Source organism: Canis lupus, unplaced genomic scaffold (genome assembly GCF_048164855.1).
Source record: "Canis lupus baileyi unplaced genomic scaffold, mCanLup2.hap1 Scaffold_273, whole genome shotgun sequence".
Lineage (NCBI taxonomy): Eukaryota > Metazoa > Chordata > Mammalia > Carnivora > Canidae > Canis > Canis lupus.
Window position 1 is genome coordinate 19,818 of NW_027326512.1, and position 22,443 is coordinate 42,260.

The 22,443-nt window shown below is 76.6% G+C and overlaps 13 non-coding genes across 13 annotated transcripts; all 13 read left to right on the forward strand.

Annotated features, from left to right (window-relative positions):
• The first annotated feature begins 406 nt into the window (after positions 1–406).
• Positions 407–525, forward strand: LOC140629819 (5S ribosomal RNA). The gene has a single exon (XR_012027641.1). It is a non-coding gene; the product is annotated as a 5S ribosomal RNA (ribosomal RNA).
• A 1,638-nt stretch (positions 526–2,163) lies between these two features.
• LOC140629839 (5S ribosomal RNA) lies at positions 2,164–2,282 on the forward strand. Its single transcript, XR_012027663.1, has one exon. It is a non-coding gene; the product is annotated as a 5S ribosomal RNA (ribosomal RNA).
• Positions 2,283–3,928: 1,646 nt separating this feature from the next.
• On the forward strand, positions 3,929–4,047 carry LOC140629820 (5S ribosomal RNA). Its single transcript, XR_012027642.1, has one exon. It is a non-coding gene; the product is annotated as a 5S ribosomal RNA (ribosomal RNA).
• Positions 4,048–5,730: 1,683 nt separating this feature from the next.
• Positions 5,731–5,849, forward strand: LOC140629840 (5S ribosomal RNA). The gene has a single exon (XR_012027664.1). It is a non-coding gene; the product is annotated as a 5S ribosomal RNA (ribosomal RNA).
• Positions 5,850–7,495: 1,646 nt separating this feature from the next.
• On the forward strand, positions 7,496–7,614 carry LOC140629821 (5S ribosomal RNA). The gene has a single exon (XR_012027644.1). It is a non-coding gene; the product is annotated as a 5S ribosomal RNA (ribosomal RNA).
• A 1,683-nt stretch (positions 7,615–9,297) lies between these two features.
• Positions 9,298–9,416, forward strand: LOC140629822 (5S ribosomal RNA). Its single transcript, XR_012027645.1, has one exon. It is a non-coding gene; the product is annotated as a 5S ribosomal RNA (ribosomal RNA).
• A 1,653-nt stretch (positions 9,417–11,069) lies between these two features.
• On the forward strand, positions 11,070–11,188 carry LOC140629823 (5S ribosomal RNA). The gene has a single exon (XR_012027646.1). It is a non-coding gene; the product is annotated as a 5S ribosomal RNA (ribosomal RNA).
• A 1,651-nt stretch (positions 11,189–12,839) lies between these two features.
• On the forward strand, positions 12,840–12,958 carry LOC140629825 (5S ribosomal RNA). The gene has a single exon (XR_012027648.1). It is a non-coding gene; the product is annotated as a 5S ribosomal RNA (ribosomal RNA).
• Positions 12,959–14,605: 1,647 nt separating this feature from the next.
• On the forward strand, positions 14,606–14,724 carry LOC140629826 (5S ribosomal RNA). The gene has a single exon (XR_012027650.1). It is a non-coding gene; the product is annotated as a 5S ribosomal RNA (ribosomal RNA).
• Positions 14,725–16,361: 1,637 nt separating this feature from the next.
• LOC140629827 (5S ribosomal RNA) lies at positions 16,362–16,480 on the forward strand. Its single transcript, XR_012027651.1, has one exon. It is a non-coding gene; the product is annotated as a 5S ribosomal RNA (ribosomal RNA).
• Positions 16,481–18,118: 1,638 nt separating this feature from the next.
• On the forward strand, positions 18,119–18,237 carry LOC140629824 (5S ribosomal RNA). The gene has a single exon (XR_012027647.1). It is a non-coding gene; the product is annotated as a 5S ribosomal RNA (ribosomal RNA).
• A 1,629-nt stretch (positions 18,238–19,866) lies between these two features.
• On the forward strand, positions 19,867–19,985 carry LOC140629828 (5S ribosomal RNA). The gene has a single exon (XR_012027652.1). It is a non-coding gene; the product is annotated as a 5S ribosomal RNA (ribosomal RNA).
• Positions 19,986–21,638: 1,653 nt separating this feature from the next.
• On the forward strand, positions 21,639–21,757 carry LOC140629838 (5S ribosomal RNA). The gene has a single exon (XR_012027662.1). It is a non-coding gene; the product is annotated as a 5S ribosomal RNA (ribosomal RNA).
• Positions 21,758–22,443: the final 686 nt, after the last annotated feature.

Consider the following 22,443-nt stretch of genomic DNA (forward strand, 5'->3'; position numbering starts at 1 on the left):
GCGCCGGCCCCGGCCCGCGGCACACACCCCCACCCCCCCGCAGCCCCCAGCCCCCAGCGAGCGGCCCGATGCGGGGCGGCGTGCCATCCGGGGAGCCGAGCGGCGGCGACGAGCCCGACAGGCCGGGGACGGGAGCGCGCCCGGGCTCCCGCGACAGACTCGGCTCCGGGGTGCGGGACGCGTCTTGGCCCCCACCCCCCGGCCCGGGCAGGCGCCCTCCGCCACCCCGGGCGCGGCGCGGGAGGCGGTCAGTCCATCAGTCGGGCCGGCAGGCGAGCATGCAGGCAGGCAGGCAGGCGTTCAGGCGGGCCGCACAGGGCGGGCGGAGGAGGGCTGAGGAGCGGCGGGCGCCTGGCCTGGAGAGGCGCAGAGCAGGCTCTTGGGGTGCCCAGCGGCAGCCGCGGACGTCTACGGCCATACCACCCTGAACGCGCCCGATCTCGTCTGATCTCGGAAGCTAAGCAGGGTCGGGCCTGGTTAGTACTTGGATGGGAGACCGCCTGGGAATACCGGGTGCTGTAGGCTTTTTTCCTTCGGCCTTCCTGTTCGTCCCTTTGCCGCCAACACCCCCCTCGCCCAACGCGGCGGCGGCGGCGGCGGCGGCGGCGGCGGCGGCGCCCTCCGGACCACCCCTGCCATGGCCCCCGCCCCGCCGGGACCACCGCAGGGCGCCGCGGGGCACCGAGGGCGCCCGCTGCACGGGCAGGACGCCACTACATACACCACACACCTCCTCTTCCTCCCAGCCCTTCAACGACGCCCACCCGCATCCTAGCCGGCCGCGCGTCCCAGGGGGCCGAGGGGGCCGAGGGGGCCCGAAGCGGCCCAGGGAGGGGACGGGGCGACAGCCGGAACCTCGGGGCTGGGGCGCGGGGGGGCGGTGCGGTCGCTGGGGGGAGACGGGTGGGGGCTGGATCCCGTCCTCGCAGGCCTGCGAGGCCCTCCGTGGGGCCGAGGGGGGGGTGGTTGGGGGCCGGGGGCCGGGCCTGCCCTGCCTGCGGGCCCTCCTCGCCCCGCCCCAGGCCCCGCCCCCAGGCCCGCCCCCAGCCCCTAGCAATTCCCTGGCACCGCCCCCAGCGACCAAGCCACCCAGCCACCCGCAACACCCCCCCCACCTTCGGCCCGGGCCCGCCTGCACCTTCTCTCCGAAGGACATGCCCTCCGTCCCCCGCGGACCACCGTCCCTTCGGCCCTCAGCCCCGGGGTCCACGCTCCGCGTGCCCAGGACACCAACCAGATGGCCCGACCGCCGGGGGCCTCAGGCCCCCCGTTGGCGCCGGGCTCCGCGCTCCGTGACCCCGCGACAGCCAAGACCACGGCGACGCGGGGGCGGCCGGCACCCAGGCCCAAAGAGCCGCTCGGGACACAGCAAGACACACCACAGACACTCGCTCCGCGCCTGGGCCAGGGCGCCGCGCACGCACGCAGGCACACGGCCCCGCGGCGGTTCGGCTGATGGGCAGGAATGGGAGCGGAACGGCATCCCTGACACCGTGGCTGCAGGGCCTGCGGCTGCCAGGGCTCCTGACGCAGCTCCAGGGCCTGCGCCCCTCCGGCGGGGTGGCTGCCTCGCCCCCACAGGCCGTGTGGCCCAGCTCCGAGTGCCTGTGTCCTTCCGTCTGTCTGTGTGTGTGTGTGTCGTGGGCACCTGTGTCTGTGTCCCTGCCTGTGCGACGATGGGGTCCGGCGGCGCGGGCGGCCCCGGCTTGGCTTTGAGCCAGGCGGGCTGAAGGACAGGAGAGGCCAGGGGCCGGCCGGCGCCGGCCCCGGCCCGCGGCACACCCCCCCACCCCCCCGCAGCCCCCAGCCCCCAGCGAGCGGCCCGATGCGGGGCGGCGTGCCATCCGGGGAGCCGAGCGGCGGCGACGAGCCCGACAGGCCGGGGACGGGAGCGCGCCCGGGCTCCCGCGACAGACTCGGCTCCGGGGTGCGGGACGCGTCTTGGCCCCCACCCCCCGGCCCGGGCAGGCGCCCTCCGCCACCCCGGGCGCGGCGCGGGAGGCGGTCAGTCCATCAGTCGGGCCGGCAGGCGAGCATGCAGGCAGGCAGGCAGGCGTTCAGGCGGGCCGCACAGGGCGGGCGGAGGAGGGCTGAGGAGCGGCGGGCGCCTGGCCTGGAGAGGCGCAGAGCAGGCTCTTGGGGCGCCCAGCGGCAGCCGTGGACGTCTACGGCCATACCACCCTGAACGCGCCCGATCTCGTCTGATCTCGGAAGCTAAGCAAGGTCGGGCCTGGTTAGTACTTGGATGGGAGACCGCCTGGGAATACCGGGTGCTGTAGGCTTTTTTTCTTCGGCCTTCCTGTCCGTCCCTTTGCCGCCAACACCCCCCTCGCCCAACGCGGCGGCGGCGGCGGCGGCGGCGGCGGCGCCCTCCGGACCACCCCTGCCATGGCCCCCGCCCCGCCGGGACCACCGCAGGGCGCCGCGGGGCACCGAGGGCGCCCGCTGCACGGGCAGGACGCCACTACATACACCACACACCTCCTCTTCCTCCCAGCCCTTCAACGACGCCCACCCGCATCCTAGCCGGCCGCGCGTCCCAGGGGGCCGAGGGGGCCGAGGGGGCCCGAAGCGGCCCAGGGAGGGGACGGGGCGACAGCCGGAACCTCGGGGCTGGGGCGCGGGGGGGCGGTGCGGTCGCTGGGGGGAGACGGGTGGGGGCTGGATCCCGTCCTCGCAGGCCTGCGAGGCCCTCCGTGGGGCCGAGGGGGGGGGTGGTTGGGGGCCGGGGGCCCGGGCCGGGCCTGCCTGCGGGCCCTCCTCGCCCCGCCCCAGGCCCCGCCCCCAGGCCCGCCCCCAGGCCCGCCCCCAGCCCCTAGCAATTCCCTGGCACCGCCCCCAGCGACCAAGCCACCCAGCCACCCGCAACACCCCCCCCACCTTCGGCCCGGGCCCGCCTGCACCTTCTCTCCGAAGGACATGCCCTCCGTCCCCCGCGGACCACCGTCCCTTCGGCCCTCAGCCCCGGGGTCCACGATCCGCGTGCCCAGGACACCAACCAGATGGCCCGACCGCCGGGGGCCTCAGGCCCCCCGTTGGCGCCGGGCTCCGCGCTCCGTGACCCCGCGACAGCCAAGACCACGGCGACGCGGGGGCGGCCGGCACCCAGGCCCAAAGAGCCGCTCGGGACACAGCAAGACACACCACAGACACTCGCTCCGCGCCTGGGCCAGGGCGCCGCGCACGCACGCAGGCACACGGCCCCGCGGCGGTTCGGCTGATGGGCAGGAATGGGAGCGGAACGGCATCCCTGACACCGTGGCTGCGGGGCCTGCGGCTGCCAGGGCTCCTGACGCAGCTCCAGGGCCTGCGCCCCTCCGGCGGGGTGGCTGCCTCGCCCCCACAGGCCGTGTGGCCCAGCTCCGAGTGCCTGTGTCCTTCCGTCTGTCTGTCTGTGTGTGTGTCGTGGGCACCTGTGTCTGTGTCCCTGCCTGTGCGACGATGGGGTCCGGCGGCGCGGGCGACCCCGGCTTGGCTTTGAGCCAGGCGGGCTGAAGGACAGGAGAGGCCAGGGGCCGGCCGGCGCCGGCCCCGGTCCGCGGCACACACCCCCACCCCCCCGCAGCCCCCAGCCCCCAGCGAGCGGCCCGATGCGGGGCGGCGTGCCATCCGGGGAGCCGAGCGGCGGCGACGAGCCCGACAGGCCGGGGACGGGAGCGCGCCCGGGCTCCCGCGACAGACTCGGCTCCGGGGTGCGGGACGCGTCTTGGCCCCCACCCCCCGGCCCGGGCAGGCGCCCTCCGCCACCCCGGGCGCGGCGCGGGAGGCGGTCAGTCCATCAGTCGGGCCGGCAGGCGAGCATGCAGGCAGGCAGGCAGGCGTTCAGGCGGGCCGCACAGGGCGGGCGGAGGAGGGCTGAGGAGCGGCGGGCGCCTGGCCTGGAGAGGCGCAGAGCAGGCTCTTGGGGCGCCCAGCGGCAGCCGCGGACGTCTACGGCCATACCACCCTGAACGCGCCCGATCTCGTCTGATCTCGGAAGCTAAGCAGGGTCGGGCCTGGTTAGTACTTGGATGGGAGACCGCCTGGGAATACCGGGTGCTGTAGGCTTTTTTCCTTCGGCCTTCCTGTCCGTCCCTTTGCCGCCAACACCCCCCTCGCCCAACGCGGCGGCGGCGGCGGCGGCGGCGGCGGCGGCGGCGCCCTCCGGACCACCCCTGCCATGGCCCCCGCCCCGCCGGGACCACCGCAGGGCGCCGCGGGGCACCGAGGGCGCCCGCTGCACGGGCAGGACGCCACTACATACACCACACACCTCCTCTTCCTCCCAGCCCTTCAACGACGCCCACCCGCATCCTAGCCGGCCGCGCGTCCCAGGGGGCCGAGGGGGCCGAGGGGGCCCGAAGCGGCCCAGGGAGGGGACGGGGCGACAGCCGGAACCTCGGGGCTGGGGCGCGGGGGGGCGGTGCGGTCGCTGGGGGGAGACGGGTGGGGGCTGGATCCCGTCCTCGCAGGCCTGCGAGGCCCTCCGTGGGGCCGAGGGGGGGGTGGTTGGGGGCCGGGGGCCGGGGGCCGGGCCTGCCCTGCCTGCGGGCCCTCCTCGCCCCGCCCCAGGCCCCGCCCCCAGGCCCCGCCCCCAGGCCCCGCCCCCAGGCCCGCCCCCAGGCCCGCCCCCAGCCCCTAGCAATTCCCTGGCACCGCCCCCAGCGACCAAGCCACCCAGCCACCCGCAACACCCCCCCCACCTTCGGCCCGGGCCCGCCTGCACCTTCTCTCCGAAGGACATGCCCTCCGTCCCCCGCGGACCACCGTCCCTTCGGCCCTCAGCCCCGGGGTCCACGCTCCGCGTGCCCAGGACACCAACCAGATGGCCCGACCGCCGGGGGCCTCAGGCCCCCCGTTGGCGCCGGGCTCCGCGCTCCGTGACCCCGCGACAGCCAAGACCACGGCGACGCGGGGGCGGCCGGCACCCAGGCCCAAAGAGCCGCTCGGGACACAGCAAGACACACCACAGACACTCGCTCCGCGCCTGGGCCAGGGCGCCGCGCACGCACGCAGGCACACGGCCCCGCGGCGGTTCGGCTGATGGGCAGGAATGGGACCGGAACGGCATCCCTGACCCCGTGGCTGCAGGGCCTGCGGCTGCCAGGGCTCCTGACGCAGCTCCAGGGCCTGCGCCCCTCCGGCGGGGTGGCTGCCTCGCCCCCACAGGCCGTGTGGCCCAGCTCCGAGTGCCTGTGTCCTTCCGTCTGTCTGTGTGTGTGTGTGTCGTGGGCACCTGTGTCTGTGTCCCTGCCTGTGCGACGATGGGGTCCGGCGGCGCGGGCGGCCCCGGCTTGGCTTTGAGCCAGGCGGGCTGAAGGACAGGAGAGGCCAGGGGCCGGCCGGCGCCGGCCCCGGCCCGCGGCACACCCCCCCACCCCCCCGCAGCCCCCAGCCCCCAGCGAGCGGCCCGATGCGGGGCGGCGTGCCATCCGGGGAGCCGAGCGGCGGCGACGAGCCCGACAGGCCGGGGACGGGAGCGCGCCCGGGCTCCCGCGACAGACTCGGCTCCGGGGTGCGGGACGCGTCTTGGCCCCCACCCCCCGGCCCGGGCAGGCGCCCTCCGCCACCCCGGGCGCGGCGCGGGAGGCGGTCAGTCCATCAGTCGGGCCGGCAGGCGAGCATGCAGGCAGGCAGGCAGGCGTTCAGGCGGGCCGCACAGGGCGGGCGGAGGAGGGCTGAGGAGCGGCGGGCGCCTGGCCTGGAGAGGCGCAGAGCAGGCTCTTGGGGCGCCCAGCGGCAGCCGTGGACGTCTACGGCCATACCACCCTGAACGCGCCCGATCTCGTCTGATCTCGGAAGCTAAGCAAGGTCGGGCCTGGTTAGTACTTGGATGGGAGACCGCCTGGGAATACCGGGTGCTGTAGGCTTTTTTTCTTCGGCCTTCCTGTCCGTCCCTTTGCCGCCAACACCCCCCTCGCCCAACGCGGCGGCGGCGGCGGCGGCGGCGGCGGCGCCCTCCGGACCACCCCTGCCATGGCCCCCGCCCCGCCGGGACCACCGCAGGGCGCCGCGGGGCACCGAGGGCGCCCGCTGCACGGGCAGGACGCCACTACATACACCACACACCTCCTCTTCCTCCCAGCCCTTCAACGACGCCCACCCGCATCCTAGCCGGCCGCGCGTCCCAGGGGGCCGAGGGGGCCGAGGGGGCCCGAAGCGGCCCAGGGAGGGGACGGGGCGACAGCCGGAACCTCGGGGCTGGGGCGCGGGGGGGCGGTGCGGTCGCTGGGGGGAGACGGGTGGGGGCTGGATCCCGTCCTCGCAGGCCTGCGAGGCCCTCCGTGGGGCCGAGGGGGGGGGTGGTTGGGGGCCGGGGGCCCGGGCCGGGCCTGCCTGCGGGCCCTCCTCGCCCCGCCCCAGGCCCCGCCCCCAGGCCCGCCCCCAGGCCCGCCCCCAGCCCCTAGCAATTCCCTGGCACCGCCCCCAGCGACCAAGCCACCCAGCCACCCGCAACACCCCCCCCACCTTCGGCCCGGGCCCGCCTGCACCTTCTCTCCGAAGGACATGCCCTCCGTCCCCCGCGGACCACCGTCCCTTCGGCCCTCAGCCCCGGGGTCCACGATCCGCGTGCCCAGGACACCAACCAGATGGCCCGACCGCCGGGGGCCTCAGGCCCCCCGTTGGCGCCGGGCTCCGCGCTCCGTGACCCCGCGACAGCCAAGACCACGGCGACGCGGGGGCGGCCGGCACCCAGGCCCAAAGAGCCGCTCGGGACACAGCAAGACACACCACAGACACTCGCTCCGCGCCTGGGCCAGGGCGCCGCGCACGCACGCAGGCACACGGCCCCGCGGCGGTTCGGCTGATGGGCAGGAATGGGAGCGGAACGGCATCCCTGACACCGTGGCTGCGGGGCCTGCGGCTGCCAGGGCTCCTGACGCAGCTCCAGGGCCTGCGCCCCTCCGGCGGGGTGGCTGCCTCGCCCCCACAGGCCGTGTGGCCCAGCTCCGAGTGCCTGTGTCCTTCCGTCTGTCTGTCTGTGTGTGTGTCGTGGGCACCTGTGTCTGTGTCCCTGCCTGTGCGACGATGGGGTCCGGCGGCGCGGGCGACCCCGGCTTGGCTTTGAGCCAGGCGGGCTGAAGGACAGGAGAGGCCAGGGGCCGGCCGGCGCCGGCCCCGGTCCGCGGCACACACCCCCACCCCCCCGCAGCCCCCAGCCCCCAGCGAGCGGCCCGATGCGGGGCGGCGTGCCATCCGGGGAGCCGAGCGGCGGCGACGAGCCCGACAGGCCGGGGACGGGAGCGCGCCCGGGCTCCCGCGACAGACTCGGCTCCGGGGTGCGGGACGCGTCTTGGCCCCCACCCCCCGGCCCGGGCAGGCGCCCTCCGCCACCCCGGGCGCGGCGCGGGAGGCGGTCAGTCCATCAGTCGGGCCGGCAGGCGAGCATGCAGGCAGGCAGGCAGGCGTTCAGGCGGGCCGCACAGGGCGGGCGGAGGAGGGCTGAGGAGCGGCGGGCGCCTGGCCTGGAGAGGCGCAGAGCAGGCTCTTGGGGCGCCCAGCGGCAGCCGCGGACGTCTACGGCCATACCACCCTGAACGCGCCCGATCTCGTCTGATCTCGGAAGCTAAGCAGGGTCGGGCCTGGTTAGTACTTGGATGGGAGACCGCCTGGGAATACCGGGTGCTGTAGGCTTTTTTCCTTCGGCCTTCCTGTCCGTCCCTTTGCCGCCAACACCCCCCTCGCCCAACGCGGCGGCGGCGGCGGCGGCGGCGGCGGCGGCGGCGCCCTCCGGACCACCCCTGCCATGGCCCCCGCCCCGCCGGGACCACCGCAGGGCGCCGCGGGGCACCGAGGGCGCCCGCTGCACGGGCAGGACGCCACTACATACACCACACACCTCCTCTTCCTCCCAGCCCTTCAACGACGCCCACCCGCATCCTAGCCGGCCGCGCGTCCCAGGGGGCCGAGGGGGCCGAGGGGGCCCGAAGCGGCCCAGGGAGGGGACGGGGCGACAGCCGGAACCTCGGGGCTGGGGCGCGGGGGGGCGGTGCGGTCGCTGGGGGGAGACGGGTGGGGGCTGGATCCCGTCCTCGCAGGCCTGCGAGGCCCTCCGTGGGGCCGAGGGGGGGGTGGTTGGGGGCCGGGGGCCGGGGGCCGGGCCTGCCCTGCCTGCGGGCCCTCCTCGCCCCGCCCCAGGCCCCGCCCCCAGGCCCCGCCCCCAGGCCCCGCCCCCAGGCCCGCCCCCAGGCCCGCCCCCAGCCCCTAGCAATTCCCTGGCACCGCCCCCAGCGACCAAGCCACCCAGCCACCCGCAACACCCCCCCCACCTTCGGCCCGGGCCCGCCTGCACCTTCTCTCCGAAGGACATGCCCTCCGTCCCCCGCGGACCACCGTCCCTTCGGCCCTCAGCCCCGGGGTCCACGCTCCGCGTGCCCAGGACACCAACCAGATGGCCCGACCGCCGGGGGCCTCAGGCCCCCCGTTGGCGCCGGGCTCCGCGCTCCGTGACCCCGCGACAGCCAAGACCACGGCGACGCGGGGGCGGCCGGCACCCAGGCCCAAAGAGCCGCTCGGGACACAGCAAGACACACCACAGACACTCGCTCCGCGCCTGGGCCAGGGCGCCGCGCACGCACGCAGGCACACGGCCCCGCGGCGGTTCGGCTGATGGGCAGGAATGGGACCGGAACGGCATCCCTGACCCCGTGGCTGCAGGGCCTGCGGCTGCCAGGGCTCCTGACGCAGCTCCAGGGCCTGCGCCCCTCCGGCGGGGTGGCTGCCTCGCCCCCACAGGCCGTGTGGCCCAGCTCCGAGTGCCTGTGTCCTTCCGTCTGTCTGTGTGTGTGTGTGTCGTGGGCACCTGTGTCTGTGTCCCTGCCTGTGCGACGATGGGGTCCGGCGGCGCGGGCGGCCCCGGCTTGGCTTTGAGCCAGGCGGGCTGAAGGACAGGAGAGGCCAGGGGCCGGCCGGCGCCGGCCCCGGCCCGCGGCACACCCCCCCACCCCCCCGCAGCCCCCAGCCCCCAGCGAGCGGCCCGATGCGGGGCGGCGTGCCATCCGGGGAGCCGAGCGGCGGCGACGAGCCCGACAGGCCGGGGACGGGAGCGCGCCCGGGCTCCCGCGACAGACTCGGCTCCGGGGTGCGGGACGCGTCTTGGCCCCCACCCCCCGGCCCGGGCAGGCGCCCTCCGCCACCCCGGGCGCGGCGCGGGAGGCGGTCAGTCCATCAGTCGGGCCGGCAGGCGAGCATGCAGGCAGGCAGGCAGGCGTTCAGGCGGGCCGCACAGGGCGGGCGGAGGAGGGCTGAGGAGCGGCGGGCGCCTGGCCTGGAGAGGCGCAGAGCAGGCTCTTGGGGCGCCCAGCGGCAGCCGCGGACGTCTACGGCCATACCACCCTGAACGCGCCCGATCTCGTCTGATCTCGGAAGCTAAGCAGGGTCGGGCCTGGTTAGTACTTGGATGGGAGACCGCCTGGGAATACCGGGTGCTGTAGGCTTTTTTCCTTCGGCCTTCCTGTCCGTCCCTTTGCCGCCAACACCCCCCTCGCCCAACGCGGCGGCGGCGGCGGCGGCGGCGGCGGCGCCCTCCGGACCACCCCTGCCATGGCCCCCGCCCCGCCGGGACCACCGCAGGGCGCCGCGGGGCACCGAGGGCGCCCGCTGCACGGGCAGGACGCCACTACATACACCCACACACCTCCTCTTCCTCCCAGCCCTTCAACGACGCCCACCCGCATCCTAGCCGGCCGCGCGTCCCAGGGGGCCGAGGGGGCCGAGGGGGCCCGAAGCGGCCCAGGGAGGGGACGGGGCGACAGCCGGAACCTCGGGGCTGGGGCGCGGGGGGGCGGTGCGGTCGCTGGGGGGAGACGGGTGGGGGCTGGATCCCGTCCTCGCAGGCCTGCGAAGCCCTCCGTGGGGCCGAGGGGGGGGTGGTTGGGGGCGGGGGGCCGGGGGCCGGGCCTGCCCTGCCTGCGGGCCCTCCTCGCCCCGCCCCCAGGCCCCGCCCCCAGGCCCGCCCCCAGGCCCGCCCCCAGCCCCTAGCAATTCCCTGGCACCGCCCCCAGCGACCAAGCCACCCAGCCACCCGCAACACCCCCCCCACCTTCGGCCCGGGCCCGCCTGCACCTTCTCTCCGAAGGACATGCCCTCCGTCCCCCGCGGACCACCGTCCCTTCGGCCCTCAGCCCCGGGGTCCACGCTCCGCGTGCCCAGGACACCAACCAGATGGCCCGACCGCCGGGGGCCTCAGGCCCCCCGTTGGCGCCGGGCTCCGCGCTCCATGACCCCGCGACAGCCAAGACCACGGCGACGCGGGGGCGGCCGGCACCCAGGCCCAAAGAGCCGCTCGGGACACAGCAAGACACACCACAGACACTCGCTCCGCGCCTGGGCCAGGGCGCCGCGCACGCAGGCAGGCACACGGCCCCGCGGCGGTTCGGCTGATGGGCAGGAATGGGAGCGGAACGGCATCCTTGACCCCGTGGCTGCAGGGCCTGCGGCTGCCAGGGCTCCTGACGCAGCTCCAGGGCCTGCGCCCCTCCGGCGGGGTGGCTGCCTCGCCCCCACAGGCCGTGTGGCCCAGCTCCGAGTGCCTGTGTCCTTCCGTCTGTCTGTGTGTGTGTGTGTCGTGGGCACCTGTGTCTGTGTCCCTGCCTGTGCGACGATGGGGTCCGGCGGCGCGGGCGGCCCCGGCTTGGCTTTGAGCCAGGCGGGCTGAAGGACAGGAGAGGCCAGGGGCCGGCCGGCGCCGGCCCCGGCCCGCGGCACACCCCCCCACCCCCCCGCAGCCCCCAGCCCCCAGCGAGCGGCCCGATGTGGGGCGGCGTGCCATCCGGGGAGCCGAGCGGCGGCGACGAGCCCGACAGGCCGGGGACGGGAGCGCGCCCGGGCTCCCGCGACAGACTCGGCTCCGGGGTGCGGGACGCGTCTTGGCCCCCACCCCCCGGCCCGGGCAGGCGCCCTCCGCCACCCCGGGCGCGGCGCGGGAGGCGGTCAGTCCATCAGTCGGGCCGGCAGGCGAGCATGCAGGCAGGCAGGCAGGCGTTCAGGCGGGCCGCACAGGGCGGGCGGAGGAGGGCTGAGGAGCGGCGGGCGCCTGGCCTGGAGAGGCGCAGAGCAGGCTCTTGGGGCGCCCAGCGGCAGCCGTGGACGTCTACGGCCATACCACCCTGAACGCGCCCGATCTCGTCTGATCTCGGAAGCTAAGCAGGGTCGGGCCTGGTTAGTACTTGGATGGGAGACCGCCTGGGAATACCGGGTGCTGTAGGCTTTTTTCCTTCGGCCTTCCTGTCCGTCCCTTTGCCGCCAACACCCCCCTCGCCCAACGCGGCGGCGGCGGCGGCGGCGGCGGCGGCGCCCTCCGGACCACCCCTGCCATGGCCCCCGCCCCGCCGGGACCACCGCAGGGCGCCGCGGGGCACCGAGGGCGCCCGCTGCACGGGCAGGACGCCACTACATACACCACACACCTCCTCTTCCTCCCAGCCCTTCAACGACGCCCACCCGCATCCTAGCCGGCCGCGCGTCCCAGGGGGCCGAGGGGGCCGAGGGGGCCCGAAGCGGCCCAGGGAGGGGACGGGGCGACAGCCGGAACCTCGGGGCTGGGGCGCGGGGGGGCGGTGCGGTCGCTGGGGGGAGACGGGTGGGGGCTGGATCCCGTCCTCGCAGGCCTGCGAGGCCCTCCGTGGGGCCGAGGGGGGGGTGGTTGGGGGCCGGGGGCCGGGGGCCGGGCCTGCCTGCGGGCCCTCCTCGCCCCGCCCCAGGCCCCGCCCCCAGCCCCGCCCCCAGGCCCGCCCCCAGCCCCTAGCAATTCCCTGGCACCGCCCCCAGCGACCAAGCCACCCAGCCACCCGCAACACCCCCCCCACCTTCGGCCCGGGCCCGCCTGCACCTTCTCTCCGAAGGACATGCCCTCCGTCCCCCGCGGACCACCGTCCCTTCGGCTCTCAGCCCCGGGGTCCACGCTCCGCGTGCCCAGGACACCAACCAGATGGCCCGACCGCCGGGGGCCTCAGGCCCCCCGTTGGCGCCGGGCTCCGCGCTCCGTGACCCCGCGACAGCCAAGACCACGGCGACGCGGGGGCGGCCGGCACCCAGGCCCAAAGAGCCGCTCGGGACACAGCAAGACACACCACAGACACTCGCTCCGCGCCTGGGCCAGGGCGCCGCGCACGCACGCAGGCACACGGCCCCGCGGCGGTTCGGCTGATGGGCAGGAATGGGAGCGGAACGGCATCCCTGACACCGTGGCTGCGGGGCCTGCGGCTGCCAGGGCTCCTGACGCAGCTCCAGGGCCTGCGCCCCTCCGGCGGGGTGGCTGCCTCGCCCCCACAGGCCGTGTGGCCCAGCTCCGAGTGCCTGTGTCCTTCCGTCTGTCTGTGTGTGTGTGTGTCGTGGGCACCTGTGTCTGTGTCCCTGCCTGTGCGACGATGGGGTCCGGCGGCGCGGGCGGCCCCGGCTTGGCTTTGAGCCAGGCGGGCTGAAGGACAGGAGAGGCCAGGGGCCGGCCGGCGCCGGCCCCGCGCCCGCGGCACACCCCCCCACCCCCCAGCAGCCCCCAGCCCCCAGCGAGCGGCCCGATGCGGGGCGGCGTGCCATCCGGGGAGCCGAGCGGCGGCGACGAGCCCGACAGGCCGGGGACGGGAGCGCGCCCGGGCTCCCGCGACAGACTCGGCTCCGGGGTGCGGGACGCCTCTTGGCCCCCACCCCCCGGCCCGGGCAGGCGCCCTCCGCCACCCCGGGCGCGGCGCGGGAGGCGGTCAGTCCATCAGTCGGGCCGGCAGGCGAGCATGCAGGCAGGCAGGCAGGCAGGCATTCAGGCGGGCCGCACAGGGCGGGCAGAGGAGGGCTGAGGAGCGGCGGGCGCCTGGCCTGGAGAGGCGCAGAGCAGGCTCTTGGGGCGCCCAGCGGCAGCCGCGGACGTCTACGGCCATACCACCCTGAACGCGCCCGATCTCGTCTGATCTCGGAAGCTAAGCAGGGTCGGGCCTGGTTAGTACTTGGATGGGAGACCGCCTGGGAATACCGGGTGCTGTAGGCTTTTTTCCTTCGGCCTTCCTGTCCGTCCCTTTGCCGCCAACAACCCCCTCGCCCAACGCGGCGGCGGCGGCGGCGGCGGCGGCGGCGCCCTCCGGACCACCCCTGCCATGGCCCCCGCCCCGCCGGGACCACCGCAGGGCGCCGCGGTGCACCGAGGGCGCCCGCTGCACGGGCAGGACGCCACTACATACACCCACACACCTCCTCTTCCTCCCAGCCCTTCAACGACGCCCACCCGCATCCTAGCCGGCCGCGCGTCCCAGGGGGCCGAGGGGGCCGAGGGGGCCCGAAGCGGCCCAGGGAGGGGACGGGGCGACAGCCGGAACCTCGGGGCTGGGGCGCGGGGGGGCGGTGCGGTCGCTGGGGGGAGACGGGTGGGGGCTGGATCCCGTCCTCGCAGGCCTGCGAGGCCCTCCGTGGGGCCGAGGGGGGGGGTGGTTGGGGGCCGGGGGCCGGGGCCGGGCCTGCCTGCGGGCCCTCCTCGCCCCGCCCCAGGCCCCGCCCCCAGGCCCGCCCCCAGGCCCGCCCCCAGCCCCTAGCAATTCCCTGGCACCGCCCCCAGCGACCAAGCCACCCAGCCACCCGCAACACCCCCCCCACCTTCGGCCCGGGCCCGCCTGCACCTTCTCTCCGAAGGACATGCCCTCCGTCCCCCGCGGACCACCGTCCCTTCGGCCCTCAGCCCCGGGGTCCACGCTCCGCGTGCCCAGGACACCAACCAGATGGCCCGACCGCCGGGGGCCTCAGGCCCCCCGTTGGCGCCGGGCTCCGCGCTCCGTGACCCCGCGACAGCCAAGACCACGGCGACGCGGGGGCGGCCGGCACCCAGGCCCAAAGAGCCGCTCGGGACACAGCAAGACACACCACAGACACTCGCTCCGCGCCTGGGCCAGGGCGCCGCGCACGCACGCAGGCACACGGCCCCGCGGCGGTTCGGCTGATGGGCAGGAATGGGAGCGGAACGGCATCCCTGACCCCGTGGCTGCAGGGCCTGCGGCTGCCAGGGCTCCTGACGCAGCTCCAGGGCCTGCGCCCCTCCGGCGGGGTGGCTGCCTCGCCCCCACAGGCCGTGTGGCCCAGCTCCGAGTGCCTGTGTCCTTCCGTCTGTCTGTGTGTGTGTGTGTCGTGGGCACCTGTGTCTGTGTCCCTGCCTGTGCGACGATGGGGTCCGGCGGCGCGGGCGGCCCCGGCTTGGCTTTGAGCCAGGCGGGCTGAAGGACAGGAGAGGCCAGGGGCCGGCCGGCGCCGGCCCCGGCCCGCGGCACACCCCCCCACCCCCCCGCAGCCCCCAGCCCCCAGCGAGCGGCCCGATGCGGGGCGGCGTGCCATCCGGGGAGCCGAGCGGCGGCGACGAGCCCGACAGGCCGGGGACGGGAGCGCGCCCGGGCTCCCGCGACAGACTCGGCTCCGGGGTGCGGGACGCGTCTTGGCCCCCACCCCCCGGCCCGGGCAGGCGCCCTCCGCCACCCCGGGCGCGGCGCGGGAGGCGGTCAGTCCATCAGTCGGGCGTGCAGGCGAGCATGCAGGCAGGCAGGCAGGCGTTCAGGCGGGCCGCACAGGGCGGGCGGAGGAGGGCTGAGGAGCGGCGGGCGCCTGGCCTGGAGAGGCGCAGAGCAGGCTCTTGGGGCGCCCAGCGGCAGCCGCGGACGTCTACGGCCATACCACCCTGAACGCGCCCGATCTCGTCTGATCTCGGAAGCTAAGCAGGGTCGGGCCTGGTTAGTACTTGGATGGGAGACCGCCTGGGAATACCGGGTGCTGTAGGCTTTTTTTCTTCGGCCTTCCTGTCCGTCCCTTTGCCGCCAACACCCCCCTCGCCCAACGCGGCGGCGGCGGCGGCGGCGGCGGCGGTGGCGCCCTCCGGACCACCCCTGCCATGGCCCCCGCCCCGCCGGGACCACCGCAGGGCGCCGCGGGGCACCGAGGGCGCCCGCTGCACGGGCAGGACGCCACTACATACACCACACACCTCCTCTTCCTCCCAGCCCTTCAACGACGCCCACCCGCATCCTAGCCGGCCGCGCGTCCCAGGGGGCCGAGGGGGCCGAGGGGGCCCGAAGCGGCCCAGGGAGGGGACGGGGCGACAGCCGGAACCTCGGGGCTGGGGCGCGGGGGGGCGGTGCGGTCGCTGGGGGGAGACGGGTGGGGGCTGGATCCCGTCCTCGCAGGCCTGCGAGGCCCTCCGTGGGGCCGAGGGGGGGGTGGTTGGGGGCCGGGGGCCGGGGGCCGGGCCTGCCTGCGGGCCCTCCTCGCCCCGCCCCAGGCCCCGCCCCCAGGCCCGCCCCCAGCCCCTAGCAATTCCCTGGCACCGCCCCCAGCGACCAAGCCACCCAGCCACCCGCAACACCCCCCCCACCTTCGGCCCGGGCCCGCCTGCACCTTCTCTCCGAAGGACATGCCCTCCGTCCCCCGCGGACCACCGTCCCTTCGGCCCTCAGCCCCGGGGTCCACGCTCCGCGTGCCCAGGACACCAACCAGATGGCCCGACCGCCGGGGGCCTCAGGCCCCCCGTTGGCGCCGGGCTCCGCGCTCCGTGACCCCGCGACAGCCAAGACCACGGCGACGCGGGGGCGGCCGGCACCCAGGCCCAAAGAGCCGCTCGGGACACAGCAAGACACACCACAGACACTCGCTCCGCGCCTGGGCCAGGGCGCCGCGCACGCACGCAGGCACACGGCCCCGCGGCGGTTCGGCTGATGGGCAGGAATGGGAGCGGAACGGCATCCCTGACCCCGTGGCTGCAGGGCCTGCGGCTGCCAGGGCTCCTGACGCAGCTCCAGGGCCTGCGCCCCTCCGGCGGGGTGGCTGCCTCGCCCCCACAGGCCGTGTGGCCCAGCTCCGAGTGCCTGTGTCCTTCCGTCTGTCTGTGTGTGTGTGTGTCGTGGGCACCTGTGTCTGTGTCCCTGCCTGTGCGACGATGGGGTCCGGCGGCGCGGGCGGCCCCGGCTTGGCTTTGAGCCAGGCGGGCTGAAGGACAGGAGAGGCCAGGGGCCGGCCGGCGCCGGCCCCGGCCCGCGGCACACCCCCCCACCCCCCCGCAGCCCCCAGCCCCCAGCGAGCGGCCCGATGCGGGGCGGCGTGCCATCCGGGGAGCCGAGCGGCGGCGACGAGCCCGACAGGCCGGGGACGGGAGCGCGCCCGGGCTCCCGCGACAGACTCGGCTCCGGGGTGCGGGACGCGTCTTGGCCCCCACCCCCCGGCCCGGGCAGGCGCCCTCCGCCACCCCGGGCGCGGCGCGGGAGGCGGTCAGTCCATCAGTCGGGCCGGCAGGCGAGCATGCAGGCAGGCAGGCAGGCGTTCAGGCGGGCCGCACAGGGCGGGCGGAGGAGGGCTGAGGAGCGGCGGGCGCCTGGCCTGGAGAGGCGCAGAGCAGGCTCTTGGGGCGCCCAGCGGCAGCCGCGGACGTCTACGGCCATACCACCCTGAACGCGCCCGATCTCGTCTGATCTCGGAAGCTAAGCAGGGTCGGGCCTGGTTAGTACTTGGATGGGAGACCGCCTGGGAATACCGGGTGCTGTAGGCTTTTTTTCTTCGGCCTTCCTGTCCGTCCCTTTGCCGCCAACACCCCCTTCGCCCAACGCGGCGGCGGCGGCGGCGGTGCCCTCCGGACCACCCCTGCCATGGCCCCCGCCCCGCCGGGACCACCGCAGGGCGCCGCGGGGCACCGAGGGCGCCCGCTGCACGGGCAGGACGCCACTACATACACCACACACCTCCTCTTCCTCCCAGCCCTTCAACGACGCCCACCCGCATCCTAGCCGGCCGCGCGTCCCAGGGGGCCGAGGGGGCCGAGGGGGCCCGAAGCGGCCCAGGGAGGGGACGGGGCGACAGCCGGAACCTCGGGGCTGGGGCGCGGGGGGGCGGTGCGGTCGCTGGGGGGAGACGGGTGGGGGCTGGATCCCGTCCTCGCAGGCCTGCGAGGCCCTCCGTGGGGCCGAGGGGGGGGTGGTTGGGGGCCGGGGGCCGGGGGCCGGGCCTGCCTGCGGGCCCTCCTCGCCCCGCCCCAGGCCCCGCCCCCAGCCCCGCCCCCAGGCCCGCCCCCAGCCCCTAGCAATTCCCTGGCACCGCCCCCAGCGACCAAGCCACCCAGCCACCCGCAACACCCCCCCCACCTTCGGCCCGGGCCCGCCTGCACCTTCTCTCCGAAGGACATGCCCTCCGTCCCCCGCGGACCACCGTCCCTTCGGCTCTCAGCCCCGGGGTCCACGCTCCGCGTGCCCAGGACACCAACCAGATGGCCCGACCGCCGGGGGCCTCAGGCCCCCCGTTGGCGCCGGGCTCCGCGCTCCGTGACCCCGCGACAGCCAAGACCACGGCGACGCGGGGGCGGCCGGCACCCAGGCCCAAAGAGCCGCTCGGGACACAGCAAGACACACCACAGACACTCGCTCCGCGCCTGGGCCAGGGCGCCGCGCACGCACGCAGGCACACGGCCCCGCGGCGGTTCGGCTGATGGGCAGGAATGGGAGCGGAACGGCATCCCTGACACCGTGGCTGCGGGGCCTGCGGCTGCCAGGGCTCCTGACGCAGCTCCAGGGCCTGCGCCCCTCCGGCGGGGTGGCTGCCTCGCCCCCACAGGCCGTGTGGCCCAGCTCCGAGTGCCTGTGTCCTTCCGTCTGTCTGTGTGTGTGTGTGTCGTGGGCACCTGTGTCTGTGTCCCTGCCTGTGCGACGATGGGGTCCGGCGGCGCGGGCGGCCCCGGCTTGGCTTTGAGCCAGGCGGGCTGAAGGACAGGAGAGGCCAGGGGCCGGCCGGCGCCGGCCCCGCGCCCGCGGCACACCCCCCCACCCCCCCGCAGCCCCCAGCCCCCAGCGAGCGGCCCGATGCGGGGCGGCGTGCCATCCGGGGAGCCGAGCGGCGGCGACGAGCCCGACAGGCCGGGGACGGGAGCGCGCCCGGGCTCCCGCGACAGACTCGGCTCCGGGGTGCGGGACGCCTCTTGGCCCCCACCCCCCGGCCCGGGCAGGCGCCCTCCGCCACCCCGGGCGCGGCGCGGGAGGCGGTCAGTCCATCAGTCGGGCCGGCAGGCGAGCATGCAGGCAGGCAGGCAGGCGTTCAGGCGGGCCGCACAGGGCGGGCGGAGGAGGGCTGAGGAGCGGCGGGCGCCTGGCCTGGAGAGGCGCAGAGCAGGCTCTTGGGGCGCCCAGCGGCAGCCGCGGACGTCTACGGCCATACCACCCTGAACGCGCCCGATCTCGTCTGATCTCGGAAGTTAAGCAGGGTCGGGCCTGGTTAGTACTTGGATGGGAGACCGCCTGGGAATACCGGGTGCTGTAGGCTTTTTTTCTTCGGCCTTCCTGTCCGTCCCTTTGCCGCCAACACCCCCCTCGCCCAACGCGGCGGCGGCGGCGGCGGCGGCGGCGGCGCCCTCCGGACCACCCCTGCCATGGCCCCCGCCCCGCCGGGACCACCGCAGGGCGCCGCGGGGCACCGAGGGCGCCCGCTGCACGGGCAGGACGCCACTACATACACCACACACCTCCTCTTCTTCCCAGCCCTTCAACGACGCCCACCCGCATCCTAGCCGGCCGCGCGTCCCAGGGGGCCGAGGGGGCCGAGGGGGCCCGAAGCGGCCCAGGGAGGGGACGGGGCGACAGCCGGAACCTCGGGGCTGGGGCGCGGGGGGGCGGTGCGGTCGCTGGGGGGAGACGGGTGGGGGCTGGATCCCGTCCTCGCAGGCCTGCGAGGCCCTCCGTGGGGCCGAGGGGGGGGTGGTTGGGGGCCGGGGGCCGGGGGCCGGGCCTGCCTGCGGGCCCTCCTCGCCCCGCCCCAGGCCCGCCCCCAGGCCCGCCCCCAGCCCCTAGCAATTCCCTGGCACCGCCCCCAGCGACCAAGCCACCCAGCCACCCGCAACACCCCCCCCACCTTCGGCCCGGGCCCGCCTGCACCTTCTCTCCGAAGGACATGCCCTCCGTCCCCCGCGGACCACCGTCCCTTCGGCCCTCAGCCCCGGGGTCCACGCTCCGCGTGCCCAGGACACCAACCAGATGGCCCGACCGCCGGGGGCCTCAGGCCCCCCGTTGGCGCCGGGCTCCGCGCTCCGTGACCCCGCGACAGCCAAGACCACGGCGACGCGGGGGCGGCCGGCACCCAGGCCCAAAGAGCCGCTCGGGACACAGCAAGACACACCACAGACACTCGCTCCGCGCCTGGGCCAGGGCGCCGCGCACGCACGCAGGCACACGGCCCCGCGGCGGTTCGGCTGATGCGCAGGAATGGGAGCGGAACGGCATCCCTGACACCGTGGCTGCGGGGCCTGCGGCTGCCAGGGCTCCTGACGCAGCTCCAGGGCCTGCGCCCCTCCGGCGGGGTGGCTGCCTCGCCCCCACAGGCCGTGTGGCCCAGCTCCGAGTGCCTGTGTCCTTCCGTCTGTCTGTGTGTGTGTCGTGGGCACCTGTGTCTGTATCCCTGCCTGTGCGACGATGGGGTCCGGCGGCGCGGGCGGCCCCGGCTTGGCTTTGAGCCAGGCGGGCTGAAGGACAGGAGAGGCCAGGGGCCGGCCGGCGCCGGCCCCGGCCCGCGGCACACCCCCCCACCCCCCCGCAGCCCCCAGCCCCCAGCGAGCGGCCCGATGCGGGGCGGCGTGCCATCCGGGGAGCCGAGCGGCGGCGACGAGCCCGACAGGCCGGGGACGGGAGCGCGCCCGGGCTCCCGCGACAGACTCGGCTCCGGGGTGCGGGACGCGTCTTGGCCCCCACCCCCCGGCCCGGGCAGGCGCCCTCCGCCACCCCGGGCGCGGCGCGGGAGGCGGTCAGTCCATCAGTCGGGCGTGCAGGCGAGCATGCAGGCAGGCAGGCAGGCGTTCAGGCGGGCCGCACAGGGCGGGCGGAGGAGGGCTGAGGAGCGGCGGGCGCCTGGCCTGGAGAGGCGCAGAGCAGGCTCTTGGGGCGCCCAGCGGCAGCCGCGGACGTCTACGGCCATACCACCCTGAACGCGCCCGATCTCGTCTGATCTCGGAAGCTAAGCAGGGTCGGGCCTGGTTAGTACTTGGATGGGAGACCGCCTGGGAATACCGGGTGCTGTAGGCTTTTTTTCTTCGGCCTTCCTGTCCGTCCCTTTGCCGCCAACACCCCCCTCGCCCAACGCGGCGGCGGCGGTGGCGGCGGCGGCGGTGCCCTCCGGACCACCCCTGCCATGGCCCCCGCCCCGCCGGGACCACCGCAGGGCGCCGCGGGGCACCGAGGGCGCCCGCTGCACGGGCAGGACGCCACTACATACACCCACACACCTCCTCTTCCTCCCAGCCCTTCAACGACGCCCACCCGCATCCTAGCCGGCCGCGCGTCCCAGGGGGCCGAGGGGGCCGAGGGGGCCCGAAGCGGCCCAGGGAGGGGACGGGGCGACAGCCGGAACCTCGGGGCTGGGGCGTGGGGGGGCGGTGCGGTCGCTGGGGGGAGACGGGTGGGGGCTGGATCCCGTCCTCGCAGGCCTGCGAGGCCCTCCGTGGGGCCGAGGGGGGGGTGGTTGGGGGCGGGGGGGCCGGGGGCCGGGCCTGCCCTGCCTGCGGGCCCTCCTCGCCCCGCCCCCAGGCCCCGCCCCAGGCCCGCCCCCAGGCCCGCCCCCAGCCCCTAGCAATTCCCTGGCACCGCCCCCAGCGACCAAGCCACCCAGCCACCCGCAACACCCCCCCCACCTTCGGCCCGGGCCCGCCTGCACCTTCTCTCCGAAGGACATGCCCTCCGTCCCCCGCGGACCACCGTCCCTTCGGCCCTCAGCCCCGGGGTCCACGCTCCGCGTGCCCAGGACACCAACCAGATGGCCCGACCGCCGGGGGCCTCAGGCCCCCCGTTGGCGCCGGGCTCCGCGCTCCGTGACCCCGCGACAGCCAAGACCACGGCGACGCGGGGGCGGCCGGCACCCAGGCCCAAAGAGCCGCTCGGGACACAGCAAGACACACCACAGACACTCGCTCCGCGCCTGGGCCAGGGCGCCGCGCACGCACGCAGGCACACGGCCCCGCGGCGGTTCGGCTGATGGGCAGGAATGGGAGCGGAACGGCATCCCTGACCCCGTGGCTGCAGGGCCTGCGGCTGCCAGGGCTCCTGACGCAGCTCCAGGGCCTGCGCCCCTCCGGCGGGGTGGCTGCCTCGCCCCCACAGGCCGTGTGGCCCAGCTCCGAGTGCCTGTGTCCTTCCGTCTGTCTGTGTGTGTGTGTGTCGTGGGCACCTGTGTCTGTGTCCCTGCCTGTGCGACGATGGGGTCCGGCGGCGCGGGCGGCCCCGGCTTGGCTTTGAGCCAGGCGGGCTGAAGGACAGGAGAGGCCAGGGGCCGGCCGGCGCCGGCCCCGGCCCGCGGCACACCCCCCCACCCCCCCGCAGCCCCCAGCCCCCAGCGAGCGGCCCGATGCGGGGCGGCGTGCCATCCGGGGAGCCGAGCGGCGGCGACGAGCCCGACAGGCCGGGGACGGGAGCGCGCCCGGGCTCCCGCGACAGACTCGGCTCCGGGGTGCGGGACGCGTCTTGGCCCCCACCCCCCGGCCCGGGCAGGCGCCCTCCGCCACCCCGGGCGCGGCGCGGGAGGCGGTCAGTCCATCAGTCGGGCGTGCAGGCGAGCATGCAGGCAGGCAGGCAGGCGTTCAGGCGGGCCGCACAGGGCGGGCGGAGGAGGGCTGAGGAGCGGCGGGCGCCTGGCCTGGAGAGGCGCAGAGCAGGCTCTTGGGGCGCCCAGCGGCAGCCGCGGACGTCTTCGGCCATACCACCCTGAACGCGCCCGATCTCGTCTGATCTCGGAAGCTAAGCAGGGTCGGGCCTGGTTAGTACTTGGATGGGAGACCGCCTGGGAATACCGGGTGCTGTAGGCTTTTTTTCTTCGGCCTTCCTGTCCGTCCCTTTGCCGCCAACACCCCCCTCGCCCAACGCGGCGGCGGCGGCGGCGGCGGCGGCGGTGCCCTCCGGACCACCCCTGCCATGGCCCCCGCCCCGCCGGGACCACCGCAGGGCGCCGCGGGGCACCGAGGGCGCCCGCTGCACGGGCAGGACGCCACTACATACACCACACACCTCCTCTTCCTCCCAGCCCTTCAACGACGCCCACCCGCATCCTAGCCGGCCGCGCGTCCCAGGGGGCCGAGGGGGCCGAGGGGGCCCGAAGCGGCCCAGGGAGGGGACGGGGCGACAGCCGGAACCTCGGGGCTGGGGCGCGGGGGGGCGGTGCGGTCGCTGGGGGGAGACGGGTGGGGGCTGGATCCCGTCCTCGCAGGCCTGCGAGGCCCTCCGTGGGGCCGAGGGGGGGTTTGGTTGGGGGCCGGGGGCCGGGGCCGGGCCTGCCTGCGGGCCCTCCTCGCCCCGCCCCAGGCCCCGCCCCCAGGCCCGCCCCCAGGCCCGCCCCCAGCCCCTAGCAATTCCCTGGCACCGCCCCCAGCGACCAAGCCACCCAGCCACCCGCAACACCCCCCCCACCTTCGGCCCGGGCCCGCCTGCACCTTCTCTCCGAAGGACATGCCCTCCGTCCCCCGCGGACCACCGTCCCTTCGGCCCTCAGCCCCGG